Source organism: Typopeltis vanoorti, chromosome 12, assembly GCF_054136105.1.
Source record: "Typopeltis vanoorti isolate ZY-2024b chromosome 12, IOZ_Tvanoo_1.0, whole genome shotgun sequence".
In the NCBI taxonomy this organism is placed as follows: Eukaryota; Metazoa; Arthropoda; class Arachnida; order Uropygi; family Thelyphonidae; genus Typopeltis; species Typopeltis vanoorti.
In genome coordinates this window covers 2,007,300-2,029,134 of record NC_143560.1, presented here as the reverse complement: position 1 = coordinate 2,029,134, position 21,835 = coordinate 2,007,300, and the positions used below count along the sequence as shown (strand labels likewise).

Genomic DNA, 21,835 nt, shown 5'->3' with positions numbered 1-21,835 from the left:
GCCAAGGGGCCACGGCTCCCTCCAAAAGAAAAAGGAAAAAAAAAAAAACACTAGAAAAATTTCTAAAAATCTTTCATTAATTAAAATTCATTTTTTTTTAAAAATTTATGTTGTGTTTTGTCTTCTATTTCTATGCTACTTATGAATTAGCGGTCACATAAGGTGGGAACATCCTACAGCTCTCGGGAATGACGGCCGCTGTGAACGCAAGATGAACGAAGTAGTGCTCGGGCGCTACTTCGTTTGCCCGAGCCGAGCCAGAGGAGATCACGGGCGCCATGTATTGGCAATCACTGCAGATGCTCGGTCAGATTCCCCCCCCCACCCCCACCCCAGATTAAATCTTGAGTGCGCCACTGCTAAAGACTACTGGAAGCATAAAGTTCACCACAAAGTGGTGGAGAATGAAAAAGCTAAAATACTCTGGGATTTCAAAATCCAGACTGAAAAAAAGCTTAGAATGTAATACACCCGATATTACAGCGGTTGAAGAAAGTGAAAACAATGATGTTACTGTTAAAAAAAAACGTTTAATTTTCTTGACCAAAAAGCTCTGGAAAAACTTTTATTGGGATTATATTGATCAAGTGTATATAATAAACAACTAAGTTATACCAACTAGTTTCACCAACTAAGTCTGTTGGCATCTTCAGGGTACATAACTGATGTAAGGCACTAAAAAGTAAAAAACTGTTACAAACTAAAATCAACCGATTCCAATTATATTAAACAAAGAACAGAGCGCGTACAATACATTCATAGAGCGTGGATGATCTCACCTGTTGTTATTTAGGAACGTTCTATAGTTGGCACTATAATTCAGTTCTGGCGACTTGAAGGATCTGATAAGGGTCTTCCAGATCACGGGCAAGATTAGTCCTTGGTTCCTGTTAAGGTTTTGTGTACAGCCGGCAACTGTTGTGGCCTCCTTAAAAATTCGGGAGCGGAAGTCCTCCTCCTCCATGCAAGGAATTGTGCTTCTATCCCACTCTATGGTATGGTTCGTTCTTGATAAATGAAACGCTAACCCCGATTTTTCTTCTCTGTTATTATTGACGTCACCTATGTGTTCTTTTTGCCTAATTTCAAGGCTCCTTGAAGTTTGGCCGATGTAATTCAAGCCGCATGAGCATGGTCTGTTATTAACTCCAGCATATTTGGGGAAAGGATGGCTATCTTTTGGAGATCTTAAGAATTGTCTAATCTATGATCTCACTTGTTGAGCGAGATCATACAGCGTGGATGATCTCACTCAACAAGTGAGATCATCCACGCTCTATGAAGGTATTGTACGCGCTCTGTTCTTTGTTTATTATAATTGGAATCGGTTGATTTTAGTTTGTAACAATTTTTTACTTTTAGTGCCTTACATCAGTTATGTACCCTGAAGATGCCAACAGACTTAGTTGGTGAAACTAGTTGGTATAACTTAGTTGTTTATTATATACACTTGATCAATATAATCCCAATAAAAGTTTTTCCGCAATGGTGTTACGTTTATCGAAATATCAGTACCAGGAGATAGTTGGATTGACAACAAAGAAAATGAAAAAATTACAAAATATCGCAATTTGCAAGTCGAAGTTGAACGAATTTGGCAAAAGAAAACGAAAGTTGTTCCCATAATAATAGGTGCTTTAGGCGCCATCCCTAAAACATTGAAAAAACATCTAGAAGCACGCGAGTTAGATTGATTAAAAATTGGGCAGCTGCAAAAGGCCGCTTGTTCGGCACAGCTTTCATTTTCAGAAAGTATTTCCACAACTCATAAGCCCTTGGGTAGGGCTCGAATTAGTGGAATAAAAACCAGCCTTTTCTTAAGACTGAGGACGCAAATCAAGCTTGGATGAATATTATATATATATTATTATCATTATTATTATTATCAGTTAAGGTATTGTGACCTGGAAGTTAATTGTAGTGATTGGATAATTAAGCAGTGCTAATCCCACTAATCCCACCTACTTCGAAGCTAGGGTTAGCTTTTATGATAATAATAATAATTATAATTATATTACTAATAATAGGTCTCTCTCTAATCAGTTTTATAGTATTTATTATGCAGAGTAAATTAAATATTGATCTAAATTTTGTTGCTGACTGAAACCATTGTTTTCACGTGAAAGACTGTTTGATGAGATCCCAAATACCAAATCTAAATAAAATCTGTTCTTCTAGAATGAAGTTATTAATATTTATGTACTTAGAATGAAAGACAAAGAAAACGAACTCATATATATCTGTTTGCGCTACCATACCAAGCAGTTTAACAAGCATTTTGAAGGAAAAAAAAAGGGGGGAAGGCTAGAATTTTCGGAAGGATCACCTACTGATAACTCATCGTCATCAAAGAAAAGGTTCAGCGCGTCTTAAACAGTGTTTACAAACCAAGAATGCGCTGCTCTTCCTACTGTACAGCAGAGAACACACAATTAACAGACAAAAGTACATTTTATAGGCGGAGCGTCCTTAGTTCAATTATCGTAGGAATTCGTGGATATGTGGAACAGTTGGGTGAGAATAGGTCAAACAAAATGAATCGGTTCACTCAAATGAACTGTTTAGTTAAATGAACTGTTATCACTGTAAATGTATTTAATGCGGTTTCTAAAAATAGCGAATGAAAATTTTAGATATTTAAGTAATAAACGAAGCAGAGAGAAACAAAGAAGTCTTTTCGGTTCATTCAGCCAAGAGAAGAAAGTCGCTATTGGATGAGGCAGCTCGGCTTATCTGCAACTTGAGATAAAGTTTTGCGTGTCTAAGTTACAAAGCTCTTCGTTAAAGCCCAAGTGACGCTCATAAGTTCGGCAGTTCTAAAGACGGCTGTTTCCAGGTAGGTGAAGCATTCATACTATATATATATATATATACACTTTACTTTAATCTTGGTCATTGAAGAAATGTATATAGAAACATATAACTAGTTCATCATAATAACATGTTAATAGGGCACATTTAGCTAATTAAAATTATAGTAAATAAATTATATCGGAAACAACGCATGAAAAAATAAAATGAAATGCATATCGAAAATACTTCAGGTGTGCATCATTTCGGTTTCGTGAGTGCTTCATAAAGCTCTCTGACGTTCCGAAATTATGAAAGCTGCATAAATAGCAGCATTACAAAACGGAAGACACTAAATCCTCCGGCCTAGTTGGTCGAGTGGTTATCCCGCTTGCTCTCCACCCAACAGGCTACAGGTTCGAATCTCGCAGTGGGAATGGGTGATTGTCTTTAGGTGGAAGATGAATGTTATCGCCTGGATTGAGACCACCGCCCAGCTTTTGGAATTTGAAGGGGCATGTTCCAATTTTTTGGCCTCAAGAGCAGGGTTTCCAGATTATGTAAAAAAAAAAATAAATAATTAAATAAATGAAAAATACAAAAAGTATAAAATTGATAAAAATGGAAAAAAAAAAGCTTAACTCGCCCACGATACAAAATATACTATAGGTTTACAAAATAACCTTTCGTGCATAAAACCAACATTGAAGCTTTGATCCTTGTTATCACTTCTTCTCCTATGTTATTCGATCTTACTCTCCCGGCGAGAGCCTTTGATGTTAGATGGTTTCGAATATACCCTTATGTCTCTTGGCTGGAATTCTGTCTAAGATCCGAAGACCCATTATTGTTTTGCTTTTTTCTCTTCCAGAAACCAGGTTTTTTTCACCCTACAAAACACGAAACCTGCCAGAACACACACAGTTAACAAACATTTAACTAGCCTCATTACTTCAGTTGCTTTGTCATAATTCAAAAAACAACACCAACCATCCTAGCGGCAAAAGTTTAAAAAATTAATATGCGTTGTCATGATTACTTACTTTTGTTAGTTGTACACTTAATGTTTTAAGATCGTGGTCGTTTAGTACGTGGTCAATGCAAGTTACAAATGATATGATAAATATAAAAAACCATTAATACTTTAAAAAAAGAGAAACCAATAGAGATGTACATTTGATCTCTCTCTCTCTTCGTAAACAGCTGCCTGGTTGGTTGAGTGGACAGCGTATCCAGTCTCCAACCAGCTCGATGTGGGCATAGATGTTTTTGAATGTCTTTAGTTGGAGAGGACATTCTTTGACATGTGTGAGGTCACCACCCGGCCTATTGAAAGTTTGAAACGGTTTGGAAAAGTTCCATGTTTAGTCTATGGAGCCAGTCGAACCGGATTATCTCACCTTAGCATCTCTACGGTCAAAATATACGATAGGTTTACAACCTTTCGTGGGTGGAATTCGCATGAAAGAAAGAAAGAATTATTGAAAGATATTAACATGAAGTTTTTTTTTATTTATTAATTTTATATTCTTCTAATAAAATCTTTATCAAAACCTTTTATATACATTTATTTTTGTTTGGTAATGTAGTGACTCACAGCCAGTGGTGTAGCTAGAGCTTTTGCCTCCCGGGACAGTCCCTGAGTTCCCCGCCCTTCTCAATACACATCAAAAATACTACAAAAAGTCAAAAACGACGTATAGGGAAATATGTTTATTTTTGAAGTAAAACTTTAATTTCAACATTCTAAAATGTTATTTCTCTTGCTTTTCTGTTAGCAAAATCGTCGATGACATTGGCGAAGTCTATTTCATAGTAATGTAGGTAATCCTTAATCAATTTTATTTAGAAAAACTCCTCTCACAACTAGCAACACTTACAGCAAAAGTTCAAAAAGGTTCAAAGTGTCACCCGGGGCTGACCGCTCCCTCCGCTCCTCTCTAGCTACGCCTCTGCTCACATCCGACAAGGAGAACAAATTTCGGATAACACCTTGGCTAAACATACGCGACTGGACCTGCTTAAGCAAACTCGAATTTATGCATAAACTTGCTTTTATCCGGAGTTTTGAGTGTATATCTTTTCTCTCCTGGACTGCTCGGGCTATTACATTACCTTACCGTACCTTTAAAGATAGTCGCCTGCTTTCTGATGAGTTCCAGTGGATCTAAACGATCGTCCGAGCGCATATGAATATCATTTTTTTTTTAAACTCTTCATAACTCTGCTATCCATCATTTGCAGTTACGCCGTCGATTAATTTACATCTTGTTTTGATAACTAATGCTTTTCCCATGGCCCCCACAAGGGTAGGGCTGACAGAGCTCTAGCCTGGGGGCTCGGAATTAGGGGGGGGCATCTTGTTCGGTCGGCCAGTTAAGTGAGACTAACAAAAGACAAAAAGAAACTTTATAAAATAAGCATGAATATGTGCTGAGAGGACTACTAGATTTTGCAATCGTTTCCAACCCATCTTTATCCATCTTTTCAGACTTCTGGTTCCTCTTCTGAACTTCCCATTCGAAAGGATTTACTTTAGTTTTCGTTTTTCGTTCGCCCGTCTCGTTTTCTATGCACGCCGTCGTTTCAATGCCGACGCTGCCCCGATGTTACCAGCACACTACCCTACCGGTGCATATCCTACGGATGCTGGGAGAATTTTATTTTATTCGTAAAGGAGAAAGCTTTATTTGATAGTTTTAGTTGGCTAAGTTGATCTCAAGAAACTGAAACTTTTGTACAAAATTCTTTATTTGAGAAGAATTTGTCTTATTTGAATTAAAATTTTGCTAGTTAGTAAGTAAAAGAAAATATCAAGCTTTTTTGGTTATGATTTTTTTGTATGAAACAAACTTCTTTTTCCCCCAGATCATACAAATTTGAGATATTAAAAATATTTAAATAAATTGCTCTCAAGCAAGCAAAGACGTTCTAGTTAAAATAAATAAAATCCCAATGTCTGATTCAAAGTACAAACATAAGTCCGGAGCTCAGAAGATGAAACTTAAATCGGAGAGAGAGAATCGAAAGCATCGCGAGGTCGTCAATTCATAACTAAATTTTTAAAATTTGAAAATGAAAAGGACACAGTTCCCAGTACTGATCATAGAGAAGGTGGTGATAATGTTTGTGACACGACACTGAAATCCAAAGAGAATATCAGCGTCAAATCGAAACTCATAAAGCAGTCGAAAGTCAAGCGACTGTTACATGTGAACCTCTTGCAACGGAAGAAAAGGCAGCAAGTGAAAAACCTGCAGGAGGAGTGACTATGGAAGAATATGATACAGTTGATGCTTCAGTTGCAGCCCCTGTTGAAAAATCTGATATGAAATATGATGACCCTAGGATTTGGCCCAGAGTAATCTCAAACAACATGCGGCAAGAGACAGTACGAACTACCAGCTTTCAAGAATTCCAAAAGATTTATAAGGACTTGCAAAGAAATCTTAATGGTATGAAATTTCAAGATTTTTTGCTCTATACGAAAACGAAAGATGAAAGAACAAGAGAACATTTTCCAAAAGAATGGTTAACATGGGGTGTGTCGAAAGAAAATCTTTATTGTCTACCATGTCGTATTTTTTGCGACTCTAATAACAAAAACTTAAGCAGTTTAGCCCAAGAAGGATTTTCGCCTAGAATGCTGCCTTTTCACGAAAATAGTGCCGAACACAGAAAACAATATCTGGCTTAGAAATCCCTTTTGCAGTGGATTTTTTGCATTGAAAGGACATGGAATCGATAAAGACGCACAACTACAAATTCGATATGGAAGAAATAGGTGGAGAGCACTTCTGCAATGGATTGTAGATGTAACGTTATTTTTATCATCCAGAGGTTTAGCATTTCAAGGAGAGAACACGAAGATTGGAGATGTTCATAATGGGAATTTCTTAGGTATATTAGATATAGCCAAGAACGGCTTAATCCCCTAGCAATTTTGTGCATCGAAAATGATTTGGCTAAGCTTTTGTGTTATCATTTAAACTAATTGATCCTAAACCCTGTAGAGCAATGTGTTGTCCTTAACCTGAGCGACACGTAGGGGGGCATGCCAAAAATCCTGGCCTGGGGGGCCCGCTTCAGGATGTGGGGGCCCTGGCTTTTCCCGTCGTTTGAGGCTAGTCAACATTTTGTGGTGCCATCTTCAAATGACGACTTCTGTGTACCTCTACAACTCGATAGATCTGTTAACTACAAAATGCTATAGAAACAGTATGCGTTTCTACATTCATAGAAATATGCACTAATTGATGCAACATTCTGTAGCTATACATAAACGTTCATCTGGCTTTTGTGCTACAATCACGTCACGTCGACTATCTTTTTTCAGATACATATTCGTGATTTATTATTTTAATCACATATCGTAAGTTTATTTTATTACAATATTCATTTGATGTACACACAGTTCATTCATCTATTTGTCATCTGTCCAATCTGTTGAATCCTCTGATTAGAGGCTTTAAGCAATTTAATGCAGCCGCGTGTCATTCCTTTACTGCGTCCCTCTAGAGTCTAGGGGATATGTCTTTAGAATTGTGTGTGTTCGCGGGGCCGGTCTTTAGAACCAGAACCGGATTATCCCACCTTAGCCTTCTACGGCCTAAATGTACCACAGGTTTACAATATTTCTTGGGTGGGATTCACATAAAAGAAAGAAAGAATGAATGAAAAACATTAATATGTTTTTCATTCATTCTTTACCTTCATTATATATATAAACACTCGCGATCAGTAGGATGTTTGCGTGTCGGACTATTAATCATGTAACGGTACAAAAGACGAAGACGTATCTGACCGCCAAAGAACAGGTCGACCACGCTGAGTTAGGAGGCAACGGCTTGTGAAGACACTCCTCCGCCGTTATCCTGTGACAACGCAGAAAGTGATGAACGTTTCTTAGAGAACGATGTCACAAACTTACTAACTGATGACCTTGGGGTCAGAGCCTATCGTCGTTCTACTGGACGCTTCCTAACACCAGAACTTATGCGGCAAAGGGTGATAAAATAGGCGCTTATCAGCTGGTACGCAGACAACAGACACAGAGGTATCCTCTTCACTGATGAGATTTCACCAATTAAAAGTTGTTTAACCGTCAAAAGGGTCGGTTATATTCCTGGGATGGTCGCATAGCACCCCAGGATTCAAAGAGGTCATCACCCCGCATCAGTGATGGTTTAGTGGGGTGACGTATCAGGCGGTATCCAAGTTGCATTTCTCCGAGAAAGAGGTCAAAACCTCTGCCAACGTGTATGAAGACACCTGCTGGAAACCTGTGGTATGGCACCAGAACAACACCTCGTTTTACAATACACAATGGACCTTCCAACAGGACTTAGTGTTGCACACAAAGCGAGGACCACAGAAGTGGTTGGAGACGAATGTGCCCGACCACATATCACCATCTGATTGGCCGTCTGGAAGTCCCAGTCTGAATCCGTTGGATTTCAAATTGTGGTCGTGTACTTGCAGGCTATTTGAGACAGTAGCCTGAAAGAAACGACATCCCAGCATCGCCAGCCTGAAGGTGGATTTTGAGCGAGAAGTGGCAGCTTTGGATGTTGCTCAGCCGCCATCGATATATGACCACACGGACTTCGGGAGTGCGTGATGGCAAAAGGGGAACATTTCCAACACAGAGTGCTGCCGTGCACGTTATACATGTGGTTTGTATGTGCTGAAAGCTGTAAATGATTTATTGATAGATTAAAAGTTTATGCGGTGTTCAATTTATAACAGTATTTATGTCCAGACTAGCTATATATTGTGACACGCGCCCTTCGACTAGCAAAGACCTGAGTTTGATTCTCATCATGGTCGATTTCAGTTGAAGGGGTAACTTAGATTTCACGGATTTGACAGGGTTTCCTTCCTACCAGAAACTCGTCAGTAAAACAGGTGAATCGGCCAGAGGACATACATCCGGTTAACAGACACAATTCCCGTATAGTTCTCATAAATGATGTATTGCAGGCGTGAATCGTGTTGTGTAGTGTAGAGTGGTCTCGGAGATGAGTCCTCGGATGCCATGGAGGTGTACAGGGTGTTCGGGATAAATTTGACATATTTATAATTAATTATATTTTTCCGTAAGTTACATGTATTAACACACACTTCTCTTCATTTAAAAGTTTGGACCCTTCTTCATTCATATACAAGATGTCAGAAAGGATGGATAGCTGGAACCCACCTGAATCATGGAAGAGAATAACTTATATCATGATGATTCGTGCCCGCCATCAAAATAAGGATATTACGACTGCTGCCCAATGCTCCCTGAATACAGTAAAAACAATCAGGCATGAACTAGAGACTTGCAATGGTGACTACGAGGATGTAGCAAGAAGAGAGATCCCTAGCAGACGATCTGATTGCGTTCGTACAGCAGAATTCCTCGCAAATCTGCAGGAACAGGTGTTGAAGAACCCTGGCATTGGAATTCGGGCTTTGTTCGTGGAGTTGCTAACTGTAGTCAAGCCCTGGATAACAAGGGTAGCCAATGGTAGGCCGTATGTATGGCAGCAGGATTCGGCCCCTTGCCACACCTCTGGGAAAAGTCAAAAATGGTTGTCTGAAAATTTCTACGACTTCACCAGTCCAAATGTTTGGCCTCCAAACTCCCCAGACCTTAACCCCATGGATTATTTTGTATGGGGCGCAGTTGAAAAAGACACCAATCGCACTTCCAGTAATACAAAAGCCCAGTTAATGGATAAAATTAAAACAGTTTTTGCGGCCCTTCCCAGGGAGACTGTAGCATCAGCTTGTTCGAGGTTCCGAAGCAGAATTGAAGCTGTGATCAATGCTAATGGTGGTTATTTTGAGTAAATCTTGTTGATAGTATTGTAATTAACTCTGCCTGTAATGTTTTTTTGTCAATTCATTAAATTTAATAGATACAAAGAAGATTTTCTTTTTCCTTACGAAACTGTCAAATTTATCCCGAACACCCTGTATATGATAATTGCTGATCCAAAACACAGGACTGTACAAACGTTTTGAAAAAATTTTGGTTGTAAAGATGTAGGTCAGAATTCTGCCTAGGACACAAGAAAAGTTGTTAAGTGCGTAGTTGAGTTGGTCAGTCTTAAATGTGGATGATTTTTCTTTCTTTCTTTCTTTTTTAGAAACTCTGGATTTTTTTTCCCCAACGGCTAGTTTATCTTAATAAACTAGATAGATAAAGATAAATTAGCCGGAAAACACATGAAGTTAATGATATACTGGTCTAATAACATAGTTGCTTCGGCAGTAATTCCGAACCAATACCCATCTTAGTCATTAATATAATAGATACAGTTTCAACCAAGATCAGAGTAAGATATTTTGTTCTCTCCGTCCTAAAGCAAATAGAATATTTTTCTGTATCATTCACTTACCAGCAGAAACGTTTTCAAAATAATAATGTACAGAGTCCGACAACTTATGAAAGTTGTCATCGTTGCAAGGTTGTGATACATTGAAATGCGTACAACCTCACAAATGTATAAATATATTACAAAGTCTATTCATGAAGATATTATGCAACATAATTAGTGCTTATTCCATTTTGGATAAATTCAAATACCAACACTGTTGGTGAACATGGCACAAACTGAAACAAATAAACTCTGTGTTTGCTATCCCTTGATATTCACAGAGAAACGAGAGAGAAAGAGAGTCCATGACTTTCAACAAATAGACCATAAGTTGTTTATGAAACTCTAACATTTACAGAAGGAAAAGAGAGGGACAGAGGGGAGGGAGGGAGGGAAAGTTCTTGGCTTTGAAATTCTTATCACAAGTCAATGTTTCAAGGTTTGTTGATATTTGTGGTTCACTACCCTTGTTACCCAGACTTCTCTTTCGCTTCGTCAGCAGAGCATTTAACTTATATCACACAAAAGTAAACCGTCTGGACCATAGGGGAAAGAGGAGGTCACTTTAACGGTTATTGCTTTGATTTGGTATCAGATTGAGAAAGGAATATTTTTCAGTGGTGGGTAATGCATTCCTACAAATCAATTACATATTACGAGAAGCACTGTTAACTGCTTATAAGTTTTTATTTGAATCGCCTTTTGATGACACTAGTCTATATATATATATGAGAGATTTAATAAAAAATAAAAAATAAACTGTTAGAGTTAAGTGAAATTTACAACTGGTAACTTCAGTTGTAAACTCATATGTCTCTGAAACAACTGAGTCTTTCACCCACAACTAACTTCCGTGACCTAAACTATGATTCCCTTCCAAGTTTCCCACTCAAATGTCTAAAACAAGTATCTTTCCTCCTCACCCCAAAACTTGTATAATCTTTCCCGATGATGCACATTTTTCTACCCTCTTGTGGGCGAATTTGTCAAAAGATGTTTTTTTATTTTTATTTTTTAGAAGTTTCAGTGAATCCATGAGGATCGCATTACTTAATCATCGTTTTTTGAAGACTTCGTTGTCAGAACTCCAGATTGAGACTCTCAATTCCCAACTTTCCGGAATCATACTTTTTTATCTTCGCTTTGGCATCATCCACCTACTCTCATGAATCATCGTTTCCAAGCACATAATTTTCTTGGTGATGAAATTTATGTCTCTGATATAAGAGAGTATTACTCTTTAGCGATAATCACAGCTGTTCATCATCTTTACATATACCCAGGAGCTACGTAAAGACACAATCTTTATAGAGTTATGAGTCACTTTTCATCCATTCGTATAACTTGTTATTATATAGCAGAATCTACTCGGATATATTTCAACGTTTCAAATGTTTTTTCCGCACAATAATCTACATGAACTGTTTTATTGCAACACTTTTTTTTTACCTTGTCTTCCTTGAAAATTCATCTTCAAAAATTATTATTATTATTATTATTATTATTATTATTATTATTATTATTATTATTATTATTATTATTATTTATTTTTTAAAGCAAGAGCTTCAGTCCAGAAATTCAATACAGTCGATTCCCGGTTTTATAACCGTACGCTTTACGACCTCCGGATTTTAGGACTGGAAAAAATTTCTTCTACTTCTAATAATCAATAATATTTCTATGAAATCTAAGAAACCTACGGATTGAAATCACACAGCTTAGCCGAGATTTCTATCCAATAATTAAGTTTTTCATTATAGTATTACGTACATATTTTCATTAAAGAAAAGTGCCGTGTGCAAAGGTCAGAGGTCAGGTGCACAGAAGAGAGGGAATTTACAGCTTGCAATTGTAATTTAACTTAACATATAACAGCTTGTAGCTGTTGTAATTGAACTCGCTCTTTACTTATTATCAGTTTACTTTAAAATGATTTACAGTGCAGTGCATATTCCTGTCATCATAAATGCTCGGAAAGAAGAAAAATGAACTTGAGAATAATTAATACAAAATGCCTGGTTGGCCGGGTGCTTAGCGTGTCCGCTCTCCAGCCAAAAGGCTGACGGTTTGAATCCTGCCGTGAGCTGGGATGCTTGTGATATCCTTCGTTCATTCATATACACAAAATGTACTCTCCCAAGATGGACTGAGTCACCATGGAAGAAGAAGAAGACTCGACCCTTCTCATGAGGGTGGGGGACTTCCTCAGCAATAAGAGAGATTAGAGGCTGAATATGATATGAAGAAACCTAATCCTATCCTTACGTTACATTAGAAAGACTGACAGAGACTTTTGAAAATATTAACTCTGCTCTAACATTTTTGGAAAACGATAATCCAGCTTTTGAATGGAGCTCAAAGATCTTAGCCAAGGTCAGGAATGCCGTGTCACATCAAGTGGAAATCTGTCACGTTCAGACAAAACTATATCTAGAATAATGAATGTTTATTTTCTCGATAATCTAACTAGAGTAATTATTTGAACAATAGATCAAGTGTTAACTAATAAATATTTATTAAACCTACTAGTTTCACTAAACTTAAGCTATTGGCATCTTCAGGATACAAGAACTTAGGTTAAAAACATCACACAAATATGAATAACTGTAAAATTCTAACGATTATAGTTGCAAACTGAAATATCATTGAACGTGAGTGATACACGTATCGCGTGTACATGATTAACTAGTTGTTGCTAAGGAACGTTCTGTAGTTTGCATTGAATTCATTTCCTGTGTGTTAAGAGATGTAATTAGGGATTTCCATATCTCTGGGAGTATTAAACCCTGGTTCCTGTTAAGGTTATCAACAGAGCGAGCGACTGTAGCTGCTTCTTTAAACATTCGGGAGTGGTAGTCTTCTTCTATGTAAGGGGAACAGCTTTTATCCCACTCAGTGACATCGTTAGTTATAGAAAAATGAGATGACAGGCCTGATATGTCTTGTCTGTTGTTTTTGACGTAACCAATCTGCTCCTTCTGTCTAATTTCGAGGCTTCTTGATGTCTGCCCGATGTAACTTGAACCACATGAGCATGGAATATTGTAAACTCCAGCATATTTATAGAAAGGATGGTTATCTTTTGGAGATCTTAGCAGTTTACGAATTGTTTCTATAGGTTTCAATGTCACTCTAATTTTGTGTGGTTTGAGGAGACTAGCGAGCTTGTTGGAGATGCCACTCACATAAGGAATTGCGATAGTTATATTGAGTATCCTCTCGCTCTCTTTGTGGTGGTGCAGAGAAAAGGATTTTGTTCACGAGTCTTCGTGGGTAGCCGTTCAAGTACAGATTATTAGATATCAATGTTAGCTCTAGAATGTTGGAAAAATTATGCGAAATTATATTTTAATTTAATATATAATTTCATTTAATTTATTCATTTTAATTAAAATTATTACAATAAAATACATAAAATGAATCTTCATAGGCATTTTTGTTTCCCGAAGAGCATCCCGAAAGCAACTGACGTGCAAAATGAGGCAGGATAAATTACGGCAGACAATTTCCGCATATCGTGTTCGAAATCCACCTAATATGATTTGTGTTTATGACAAAGAGGGGGAAATATGCATACTTTTTATTCATGTAGGCTAATTCAGCCATGGCACACAGTCACATACCTTTGGGTGCTAACTGTCTCGGTATTCGGACCTGATGTAAGCCAGCACAAAGCACATGTTTGGGGAGCATAACTTGAAGGGCGACATTCCATCAATATACAAAAAAAAAAAAAAATTAAAAAATTTAGTCTTTAAAATAAAAATGAGTGCGCGGTATGAAAAGTTTTTATTTCATGAAATACAAATTTTCTATTTGCAGTTTTTAAAATATATTTTGACGTGAAATATGTAAAAAAGCATTCTTGCTTGGAAAATTTTTGCTCGAATAAAAATTTTTGTAGAATGATAAAAAAAAATTCAAAAAGTGTTTTCTTGAATCAAAACCCTTTCTAGGTTGCAGTTTTCCTCTGGATTAAGAATTTTACTTATTTCTTTATTTATTTATACAGGGTATCCCAAAATTTACGCAAGATTTAAATTAAGCGCCATTTGTGCGGTAAAGTGTTGCCAACAAGAAAAAAAAGACGGCGTGACAGCTGACAGTTTAGGGTTATTAAAAATGACCACACACAGTGAAGAGAGTTCGTTGAATGGATTATGGAACAACAACAAGTGGATGCTTATTTTTTCGAACAAAATAATCTTCAGCGATTGAGGCTCATTTTCATTTTGATGTTTTCGTTAATCGACAAAATTGTCGCATTTGGGGTTCAGAAAATCCACGAGTGATTGTTGAGAAACCAATGCATCCACAACGCGTCACTGTTTGGTGCGGATTTTGGGCTGGAGGCATCATCGGTCCATTCTTCTTCGAAAATGCGGCTGGTAAGGCAATAACAGTTAATGGTGCTCGCTATCGCGACATGATAATCCAGTTTTTTGTGCCTAAATTGCGAGATATGGATGTGGACGACATGTGGTTTCAACAAGACGGTGCCACATGCCATACAGCCCGAGAAACAATTCAATTACTGCAATGAGTCATTTTCTGGTCGTGTAATTTCCCGTTTTGGTGATCAGAATTGGCCGCCCAGATCATATGACTTAACGCCGTTGGACTTTTTTCTTTGGGGTTTTTTGAAGTCTAAGGTTTATGCCAACAAGCCCACGACCACCACGCCTTGAAGGAGGAAATTGAACGCCGTATCAACGAAATTCAGCCACATTTATGCAAAACGGTCATGGAAAATTTCGACAAAAGAGTGCGTATGTGCCAGTAAAGCCGTGGAGGCCATTTACCCGATATGCTATTCCATGCATAACCCTATACTGTATACTTTATGAATCAATAAGAAATTACAATTTTTAATTAAAAACCTGTGTTTTCTATCAAAATTACTTCTTGCGTGAATTTTGGGACACCCTGTACTTATAAAGTCTCAAGGATGTCATAAGGAGTTTTCTGTTTACTGTGTTGCTCTAACGTGTAACTATGACGAAAACATTTCGTAAATATTCAGTTTTCACATCCATAAGTAATAACTGGACGAGATATCGATTTATATACAGGGTGATTAAAATTAAAGTATCCCTGTTAGGCCTTGTGGAGAGACACAGTGAACCAAACGCTATGAAACTTTACAGCAGGGTTTCCTAAACTGTGTTCTGCGGAAGGTCAATAAGTGTTCCACGAGAAGTTCTCCTGGAATTTGTCATTTTAGTTTTCTAAGGATTTTTCATGAATAAATATTTTATAGTGGAAATATTCTGAGAAGAATAATATTCGTGAATATGTCGAAAAGCTCAGACCCAAATTTTAGTGACCAAGCCATGTATTTTAAAACGTGGAAGTATTCATGAATTATCGTAAATTTTCACACATCGAAAATTTTCAACAATCGAGAAAGAGAATACCGCTGTTTATGATCGATCATAAAAATTGCCTGCAAGCCGATTACAACAATGGGCGGCGTAGTCTCTGTTCTCAAAACTGAAAGAAATAACATCGGTGTTGCAAATGTTAGTGACCAATCAGCAAAGAAGTATAAAGAAAATTTTTACACTAAAATTGAAGATCAAGGTAGTCTGTATCCGGTTCTTAAATCTAGTAATACTGAATACTTTCTTCGCAAGTTCGTATTGTAGGGTAAAAGTTTCGAAACCGTGGTGCCGTGATTTAAAAATTATAGGCCTTCAGATTTAAATTTCAATATGAATAAGTGACAAGGGACTTTGTTTAATTTTGGTATTAAGAAATCTCTTACTGAAGGTGTTTGTGACGCAACAGATAGTGATTCATCCACCTCCAGCCTGCAAAGCGATCTCCAGGATGTACAAAAGAAGGGGAAAACTACCAGCACACAGGAGAAAAAGTCTGCATTCACTCGTAAGTACTTATAATAATATTATAAATTTTTGGTGATCAGAATGGGATATGCCAATGAAAATCAGCACAAATTAATTTAATGATGTTCATGTTTAATTGATGTTTAATTAATTATTAATTAATAATTTATGATCAATTATTAATTAATAATAAAAATCAGCTAAATTAACAATTAATTATTAATTAATATATTACAAAATGACCAAGGTGTTCAGTGAAAATTTCAGGATTTGTGAAGTGTTCCGTCGTAGGAAAAGTTTGGGAAACGCTACTTTAGAGGAATACATTGTACGTCATGCAGAGGCAACATCCGATTAAAAAAAAAAATAGTTCCAAAATTCACCACCAGGGCGCTGTATGACTTACCGAATGTAGATGTAATTTTCCTGTGTGTGTATGTGTGTGTGTGTGTGAAGGAGAAAAACAACACAAGCATAAATAACACGTTTTTATTCACTTCCATTATGCATTCACGGGCTGTTCTGTTCCATGTGCTGCCCTTCTCGTTATACTGCAAACTGCATCCTTTGCACAGCGTATTCAACGGCAGAATGCACCTGTTCAGGAAATGATGGTAAGCACTTGCTGCGTTATGCTGTCTTTCAGTTCTGGCAAGTTATCAGGATGATCTCGGTGAACACTGTCCTTGAGAAAACCCCAGAGTCAGAAGGCACAGGGGGTCAGATCAGATGAACGAGGTGGTCATTCAGTGGGAAGCGCACGGCTGATCACTCCGGCTTCCGTGAAATGTTCTCGAAGAACCTCCTGTATGCATCGACCGATGTGTGGAGGGGGCCCATCGTGTATGAAAATGACTAAATCCATGCACAGGCGCTGCTATATCTGGGGCACAACAGAATTATCGCGAAAACTCTCGGCAGTAACTGAGCAGGTGACAGGACCCAACTGGCGAATGTCCTCAGAGAAGAATAGTCCAATGAAAAACGAAGCTGTAAACCCGCACCAAACAGCAACTTTCAGTAAATTGAAAGGAATTTGATGGATTGCATGCGAGTTTTGCGTAGCCCATCCCCGGCAATTGTTTGTATTAACAGCTCCGTTCAGGTGAAAGTGAGCCTCATCTCACCACAAAACCATCGCACTCAGCGTCCAACTCCACTCGAGCAAGAAATGTTAAAGCGAATGCCAGTTGACTTTCTTGTCGACTGATCCATTGTCTTCAATGTATTTGGTGTTTACAACGACTCTGGTTGTGAATTCTGGAAGTACGTTTTTTTTTTCTTCCTCAGATATCGCTTCCTCATGACGCACAATGTGTTCCTGTAAAGGTTCGCAGCATTTGGGTCACTAGATGGCGCTCCACAAGTCCTCAATCAGGGATACTTTAATTTTCATCACCCTATTCTTTTTTCTTTATTCTTCAAGTGAATATTATATGAACCGAATAGGCACGAGAGAGAGAGAGAGAGAGAGAGAGAGAGAGAGCCTGATTACCTCTCTTTATTTCTTTATTCTATTCTGCACTTCCACCATCTCCTTTGGCTGGCTGGTGTCAATTTAATTTAATATTTTGTAATTAGGCCACACAGAATTAAAAGTAGGAAAATGATAACAAAAATGGAGAATACGAAGAATAAATCTGCAGCATTAAAATTATGTGACTTTAATGCATGAACAAGGTGCCTGTTTCCAAACGGAAAATTATATGGACTGTTTCAGAAGAAATACTTGTTAGGAAAATATTCAGAACATACTTTAATGCAATGTTTTTCAAACTTTTTGATCATGCCCCACGAACTCAGAAGTTTTTAATAATGTATGAAAAAATATATATATAACTGAAGATTAATATCATATCATAAGTGAGAGTGAGCATTAATAATTAAATACACAACAGAAACAATGCCCCCCCCCCCCAAAAAAAAAACATCAGATTGCCGTTGGGGTGTCTTCCTGTTTAGTTTATCAGAAGTTCTCCTGTCCGGAATCAGATACACAGTTAAGTCTGTTCCTTTCGTTTTAATTGAGTCAGCGTCGAAAGCTGTAGTTACTGTGAATAGGTGTAAGAATAACATACTCTTGGCATAGCAATGGAAATTCTTTCTCAATTTTTATCGAAAATGATAAAAAATTTAATGTTTTATTTATAAGTATTAATAAAACTCATGTAAAAAAAAAAATCAGCTAACGCCTTTTTATTCCCGTATATAAGGCCATTTAGCCCTATCTACAGGGTGTTCGGGATAAATTTGACAGTTTCGTAAGGAAAAAGAAAATCTTCTTTGTATCTATTAAATTTAATGAATTGACAAAAAAACATTACAGGCAGAGTTAATTACAATACTATCAACAAGATTTACTCAAAATAACCACCATTAGCATCGATCACAGCTTCAATTCTGCTTCGGAACCTCGAACAAGCTGATGCTACAGTCTCCCTGGGAAGGGCCGCAAAAACTGTTTTAATTTTATCCATTAACTGGGCTTTTGTATTACTGGAAGTGCGATTGGTGTCTTTTTCAACTGCGCCCCATACAAAATAATCCATGGGGTTAAGGTCTGGGGAGTTTGGAGGCCAAACATTTGGACTGGTGAAGTCGTAGAAATTTTCAGACAACCATTTTTGACTTTTCCCAGAGGTGTGGCAAGGGGCCGAATCCTGCTGCCATACATACGGCCTACCATTGGCTACCCTTGTTATCCAGGGCTTGACTACAGTTAGCAACTCCACGAACAAAGCCCGAATTCCAATGCCAGGGTTCTTCAACACCTGTTCCTGCAGATTTGCGAGGAATTCTGCTGTACGAACGCAATCAGATCGTCTGCTAGGGATCTTTCTTCTTGCTACATCCTCGTAGTCACCATTGCAAGTCTCTAGTTCATGCCTGATTGTTTTTACTGTATTCAGGGAGCATTGGGCAGCAGTCGTAATATCCTTATTTTGATGGCGGGCACGAATCATCATGATACAAGTTATTCTCTTCCATGATTCAGGTGGGTTCCAGCTATCCATCCTTTCTGACATCTTGTATGTGAATGAAGAAGGGTCCAAACTTTTAAATGAAGAGAAGTGTGTGTTAATACATGTAACTTACGGAAAAATATAATTAATTATAAATATGTCAAATTTATCCCGAACACCCTGTAACTTTTGGAGACTGAGTGGGCAGTTCAATCTCCACTGGTACCAATCAGAGATAGATTGCCTAAGGCTATCACTAATTAACAGGTACTCAGTGAAGAGAGACGGCTCAAATGTGCCGCCATCTCGTGGTCCCTAACCCTAACACAATATATTTAATGTCTGAAATAATATGGGTTCTACTGTCGATTTTCTTGAGTTTACGGGACGAATAACCCGAGTTTCTGAGAGGAAAAACCTGCTTGCCCGTGCCAGAGATCGACTAACTCGGGAATCGGTCGAAAAAAGGCTTAGAAAAATTTCCTCTAGTCGCCGACTAGACTCGAAACGAAGTCTTCCTTCGTGCGGCCAAGCGGCGTGGTTGGCAAACGCCACATCCACTGAGCTACACAGGCTCTTAAAAAAAAAAAAAAAAAAAAAAAAAAAAAAAAAAAAAAAAAATACTGATGTATTGAACTGCAAAAGTTCATTCTGTTCTTCGGTTACTAAATGTAACTCATTTATCGATTCGAGATTTTTTAAACACAAATGGATTTATTTATTTTTTTTTAATCTAAAGGTTTTTCTTTAACAATTCTAAGTTTCCGGATAGTAGAGATTAAAACTTTGTGATAGAAAAGTGATACTATCTTTTATTATATATTATTCAATGTGTCTTTAATTCAATTTAATTTAATTAAGCATTGCATTATATAATTATGCATTATTTAATATTTAATTTAATTATGCATTATACACGCCTGAAAGGGCGTGTGCTTTGCATTATGGCATGCATACTAAGGCAAGTGATACGAAGTCATTAGCTTCTCTATACAAGTAGCTCAGACGTGAATATATTTCACGCGCAAAACTTTGTTTTTGCTTACTTCGGAAAAGGATTAAAATCAAGTATAAAATTTCTTGGTATCTTTAACGTATGATACACCCAAGCTAAAAAACTTTCTACAACACACACACACACATACATATATATACAGTATGTGTGTGTGTGTGTTACCGGCAAAGTGTGAAAAGCAGGCATTCTATAGAATGCATAGCATTTTTAGGCAAAGTATGATTATATAGAATGACAAATGCTGTTTCGGCAAAGTATGAAAAAGGCTTTTATTGAAAAGATGCATTTTATTGAAAAAAGGTAACAATTACAAAATTACAGATTTTGAACACTTACAAATTACAAAAAACAGAAAAAGACCAGTGCTGAATTACTTGTTGCTACAAGGTAGACAGGAATGGCACTTTGAATTGCACTTAACTGCCTTTTCATACAAAAGCTCTTCAAATTTCGGCACTTGGTCTTGCAAGTACACCTCACGAATCCCTGGCCGCTACCCGTGGACTGAGCGGAAGCGGCTGACCCGAGAGCTATTTCATGATCAGGCGCGTCTCCAACTCTCAGTAAGTCCTTGGGACATAAAGTGGATTGTGATCTGGCATAGAGTTGGTTTAAAATTCCTTCAGCAGTTCCAAGTCGGTAAAAACCAGCGTCTGTCACATTCATAACAACCGCCAGCAGATTGCGCGAGTCTCCCCGTCCCTTGTCGATTTGGGATAGGAACTCGCACAGTGGCCCCCCAAAGCTGCAGGAGGAGATTTTTTGTCGGAATCCATTTTCATTTTTTCGGCCTGTATTTCCAGATTCAATTTAGATCGAATTTTACCTTCGACAGCATTCTCAATATTGAAGCAAAGAGTACACAAAATATTAACATCATCACCTTCTATTTTCTCACTTCCATCGTCTTTACTCTCATGTCCACTGGTGGCATGAACGTTTCGGTGACAGTTTTTGCAAGTATGGGCACCACTGGTTACCTTCAAACAAACGCAGTAGGTAGCAGAACCGGAAGCCTCTTCAGTAGGCATGTATTCATCACCACTTTCCTTTCTACCATCGTTGACTACGGTCTCGTCTGTGTTTTGTGCAATAGACTCTTTCTCTTGGATAGGGTGATCTGTTCCTTCTTGTATTATTTGGATGTTTTCCGTCATTTTTTCCAGTTGCTCCTCAGTCTCTATGTCTTTTAAAACACACCCACTTTAACTTTGCAGCCAAAGAGAGCTTCATATGGTGTTCTCTTAATCCCAGAATGAAATGCCCTGTTCTTCATAAGTTGCACGAAACGTAGTCCCTCACTCCATCGGTCAGTTTTTTCATCTTGCATCCACGTACGCAGCATATTTTCAATGTCCTGATTAGCGCTTTCGACACTTCCTTGGCTTTGTGAGTGGCGAGCGGGATGACCACTCAGCAAAAATATTTCGTACTAACTTATTACGAAAAAGGTAATAAGGTACTAGAGAAAAAGGGAAAAGGTACTAGATCTCAAAAAAAAGTACTAAATTTTTATTTGCTCTCGTTTCATTCACTCTATTTAGGGCATTTTACGGTATTATTACCTTATTATCATAGATGAACTCAATGTAAAACCGCTAAATTAACACATGTATAACAAATATGATAAAGAAAAAAAGTCAAAACTCACCTCACTATAGTCAGTCATCTATGAGTCCAAGAGCTGCAGTTGTTAATCATTATAATAGAAGTCTCAATTGTAACTCTAGCACTTCACATGTGTATTAATTTACCATATAATTTTTAGTCTCATTTTAGTGTTTAAAATAATGTAATATTAAATTTCAGTTATTTATTATGCTACTTATATATATACAGGGATTCCCATCC

The 21,835-nt window shown here is 37.5% G+C and overlaps 1 protein-coding gene across 1 annotated transcript in view; it reads left to right on the top strand.

Annotated features, from left to right (window-relative positions):
* The first annotated feature begins 2,798 nt into the window (after window positions 1-2,798).
* The window catches only part of LOC150100544 (lysophosphatidylcholine acyltransferase 1-like), a 335,629-nt gene continuing 316,592 nt past the window's right edge, over window positions 2,799-21,835 (top strand). Inside the window, exon 1 of the mRNA XM_090401170.1 lies at window positions 2,799-2,836. The gene's annotated coding sequence lies outside the window, so the exon portion shown is untranslated. The remainder of the gene's footprint in view (window positions 2,837-21,835) is intronic.